The sequence below is a fragment of the Prionailurus bengalensis genome, chromosome A1 (genome assembly GCF_016509475.1).
Source record: "Prionailurus bengalensis isolate Pbe53 chromosome A1, Fcat_Pben_1.1_paternal_pri, whole genome shotgun sequence".
Lineage (NCBI taxonomy): Eukaryota > Metazoa > Chordata > Mammalia > Carnivora > Felidae > Prionailurus > Prionailurus bengalensis.
In genome coordinates, this window is record NC_057343.1 from 22,604,638 (window position 1) to 22,609,600 (window position 4,963).

Sequence of the window (4,963 nt, forward strand, 5' to 3'; positions counted from 1 at the left end):
AAATCACCATGGATGAGAGGCAGCAAAGATGATATAAATCATAGTAATATTTCAGAATACAAAAGATAGGAGATCTCAAGACCAACCAGGAAAAAGTCAACTCACTTATGAAGCAGTATCACACTCCAGTTTAGTGTATGGTACATAAGAAAATAAGGTATAAGTGGCAAGTGTAGTAGCTAAGAGCATGAGCTCTGAAAACACATTGACTGGTGGTTCTATCATTTGTAAGTACATTTTGGCAAGTGACTTTACCTCTCTGTGACTTAACATTTTCATCCGTAAAATATGATTAATAACATTTTCAGTTTCTTGTATTTCATGAAAAAATGCACACATATTTCCTAGAAGAGTATCTAGCATTAATAAATTTTTTTAAGTTTATTTATTTATTTTTATAGACAGCACAAGTGGGAGAGGGGCAGAGAGAGAGAGAAGGAGAGAGAGAATCTCAAGCAGGCTCTGTCCTATTAGTGCAGAGCCTGATTCGGGGTTCAAACTCACGAACTGTGAGATCATGACCTGAGCCGAAACCAAGAGTCAGACACTTAAATGACTGAGCCACCCTGGTGCCCCTGCTAACTGTTATTAAAGGAATTGGACAGCTGACTTCTCATTAGCAACAACAAAAAGCAGAAGATAGTCAACCTAGCTATCAGCCGAGAACTCCTGATTTACCCATATATTTATCTACGTCTTTGTTTACTATTCCTTCTTGCATTTCAGAGTGTCCATCTGTTATCATTTTTCTTTTGCCAAAAATAAAATCTTTAAGTTTCCTTTTGTGAGGGCTTATTGCTTGTTAACTCCTTAAGTGTAAATAATATATGAAAATCACAGTGAAATATGAACACCACAGTGGAAGTCACTTGAAACTCACCAGGTTTCAACAGGTTAAAAGTCTCACTATCTCAAATGCTTCCAAGGAGGTAGATGTATGGAGGTTCTCATACACTGCTGTCAGGGGTTTGAACTGGTAAAGCCAATTTGGAAGAGAGTTGGGTATTATGTAGAATGGTTGATCATGAACACATTCCTAAGTATATTATCAGACAAGCTTTAACATGTGTGTACTGAAAGGCACATTATGAGAATATTTGTAGGAGCGTTGTTCCAAATAACCAAAATCTGACATTAATCTAACTCTTCATTAACAGAAGTATGGATAATTAAATGTTACATTCATATGAGCAGCAGTATCATGACTGAAGTTCAAAAAGATAAAGCTAAATGGAAAAAAAATAGTTACTAGATTATTCCATTTATAAAAAGTACAAAAACATGCAAAACTAAATACAGTTGACCCTTAAACAATGTTGAGCATTGGGGGTGCTAACCTCTTACACTGCTGAAAATCTATGTATAATTTTTGACTCCCTCAGAACTTTACTAATAGCCTACTGTTGACCAGAAGTCTTACTGATAAAATTAAACAGTTGATTAATACATATTTTGTATGTTACATGTATTACATACTATATTCTCACAATAAAGTAAGGCAGAAAAAAGAAAATCTTATTAAGAAAATTGTAAGGAAGAGAAAATACATTTACGGTACTATACTGTAGATAGAAAAAAAATCTGCATATAAGTGGACCCACGGGATTCAAACCTGTGTTGTTCAAGAGTCGACTATAATATTTTGCTTGGAGATATATTTATATAGTAAAAAGAGTTACTAACACAAAATTCAGAATAATGGTTACCTTCAAGATCAGGGGTACATAAATATGTGTGGTGGTACTAATAAGATTCTATTTCTTAGGCTGGTTAGGGAGTAAGAACAGAGGCAACAGTTTTATTCTTTAATTCAGACATTTTTATTTGTATGAAAGTCTTGTGAATAAAGAAAGTGTCATGCTTAGGTGCGCCTGGGTGGCGCAGTCGGTTAAGCGTCCGACTTCAGCCAGGTCACGATCTTGCGGTCGGTGAGTTCGAGCCCCGCGTCGGGCTATGGGCTGATGGCTCGGAGCCTGGAGCCTGTTTCCGATTCTGTGTCTCCCTCTCTCTCTGCCCTCCCCCCGTTCATGCTCTGTCTCTCTCTGTCCCAAAAATAAATAAACGTTGAAAAAAAAAATTAAAAAAAAAAAAAGAAAGTGTCATGCTTAGTTTTAAGAAAATTAATTTACATCAGACTCTAAGCATCCATTGCACAAGGCTAATAGGAAATTCAGTCTTGGCCATTATAAGGGTTATCCATTTTGAGAGTTATACAAGAGTTTGTTTTTCCCTAACTTGAGGGTTGTGCAAAGGTCCTGATGTTCTACATGAGCCAACACATCAGGGAGGCCCTTCTGGTCCACTGACCCAGGCTGTAGCTTCCATTTATGTCACACGAGCCCTGCTATGTCCACTCCGCACTCGGAATGCAGGAATCTTTGGGGACAAGAGCAGGGGAGCAGGGAGGGGCCAGGGATCCCTGGGCTTATAATTTAGCCTCCTCAGGGGGTGCCTGGGTGACTCAATTGGTTATGCATCCAACTCTTGATTTTTGCTCAGGTCATGATCTCATCATTTGTGGGTTCGAGCCCATGTCAGACTCTGCACTATCTGCTTGGGATCCTCTCTCTCTCTCTCTCTCTCTCTCTCTGCCCCTCCCCTCCTCCACTCATGCTCTCACTCTCTTTCAAAAATAAATAACCTTAAAAAAAATAGCTTCCTCAGAACATCATACAGCTAACCCTGCTAAGACATTTCCAACTTCCATGTAAACTAGTCTCCATTCTAAGCTGTGTATCCTTGAACTCTGGATTCTTATGTCAGTGCCATACTCTTTATTTACTAGAGCTTTAAAATACTAATTTTTTTAGAACAAGTTCTATTTCATTATAATTCTCCTTGTGGCTTTTATTAGCACTAAATAGCTGCCTCTATCTACTTGGAGACAAAATGTTTCAGAGGAAGGATCTGTATCACCATATTCCCTGAATTACCCCCCCCCCCCACCTCACCCCCATTCTCCCTGGACAGGGCCTCTATTTTCAAGCTCTTTTCCAGGAATAAAAATGAATTCTCTATAGAAAGCCCCCCCCCACCTGTTTTTGGCCAGTTTGACATAATCTCTGCTTCAGAATAAATTGTAAGTCATCCTAATTAAATTTAAAACATAGAATTGGTCATTTAAAATAGTTATGAAATATAATGGCATTTGTTCTTAGGTCTTTACTGAAATAGCATGGTGTCCGCTAAAGTTGACACAACAAAAATCCTTTCTCCCAGTTGAACAATTAATGCACTTGCTTGAGGGGATATCTAATCTCTCAAACAAAAAAAGAACTATATCTAAAACCTCAGGACCTTCTTGGCTTTAGCTTTGGTAAATAAAGACTTCCATTTTGTTTTCTTCCTGGAGGACAACATTCTTTACCAGATGAGATGTTTCATCCTGACTAGAGAAAGGAAAAGTCTTGGAAAAAGTCATTAAGCATGCTCTCTGTCTCTCTCTGTCTCTCTGTCTCTCTGTCTCTCTCTCATGCACACACATGCACACCCACCAGAGATTTAAAGACACAAAGAACTCACAACCCCTCCATGACCGTTCATCCCAAGGACCTTGGGTGCTCTCAGTTATCACAGCTCTATCTGGGCTAGCTTAACCCTGGAGAGTTGTTGAGATTTCTAATCACCCTTCGAAAATCCCTGTGACTTTACAACATAAAGTCCTATTTTAGCTTTCATCCTTCTTCCACCAGGACATCATTCCCTCACCCTCCTCAGCTGCTGGGGCTGCTGCCTAGGTGCTGGCCACGCTGAGCTTGGTTGGCTGTCTGGCTGGCAGTTCTTTTCCACTTCACTTGCAATGCAGAATATGTGGCCTCTGCAAATTCCATTTCAATTTTCTCCCAGCTGAGGTTTCAGTGGGTTTAACCCTACTGCAGGTGTAGACTCTGATCATCCTCATTCCATCAGAGCAATCCCTTCTTTGGTCTAGTAAACTACAGTAGTGTGTAATCTGAGTAGGTCTGATCAAAGGGAAGCCCTATAACTTTATTAAATGCTTTGAGCAGGAGATACCCTGTTTCTTCTCCTGGAAATAATAAGTGAGGAAACGTAGCCTCAGGCTGTTTGCAATCAGCTTATTCCCACGAGGGGATTCAGCCATGGGACCAAGCCGATAACTGGAGAATAAGGCTCACAGAAGCCCCAGGTGAATAGGTCTGAAGTTTAACTTTTCTTTGGATATTACAGTTATATGAGATAGTGACTATTTAACTCACTTGGAGTTGGGTTTTCTGTTACATGTGACTAAAAAATATCCTGATGTACCTCTGACCCCAGGAAGTGACTCCATTCATCCCAAGAGGGGTCTCCCCTCCCGTGGCAGGGCTGGGCAGGCCTCCCTCAGGGGCCCAAATCCAAGTCTAACCATTTCCTGCTTTCCTTTCTTTCCTTCTTTTTTAAATAAAGTTTATTGATGCATTTATTTAGAGAGAGCAAGAGAGAGTGCAAGCAGGGTAGGGACAGAGACAGACAGACAGAATCCCAAGCAGGCTCCTTGCTGACAGTGCAGAGCCAGACATGGGACTCAAACTCACCAAATGTGAGATCATGACCTGAGCCAAGATCAAGAGATGGACACTTAACCAACTGAACCATCCAGGCACCCCGCCTGCTTTCCTTTCATCTGTCAGTGTTCATTCAGTGCCCATTTCTGGTGGCCTTTCTTTTCTGTCTTGTTTCTTTTTTAATATACATTTTTCAATTTTTTTAATGTTTATTTTTGAGAGAGAGCTCAAGCAGGGAAGGGGCAGAGACAGAGGGGGAGAGAGAGAATTCCAAGGAGGCTCCATGCTGTCAGCACAGAGCCAGATGTGGGGCTCGAACCCATGAATCTTGAGATCACGACCTGAGCCGAAGTCATCGCTCGACTGAATTACCCAGGTGCCCCTGTCTTTTTTTTTAAAAAAAAAACCAACAAACCAACAAACCAACAAAACCCGAAGAATTAATTTAAATTTTTAAA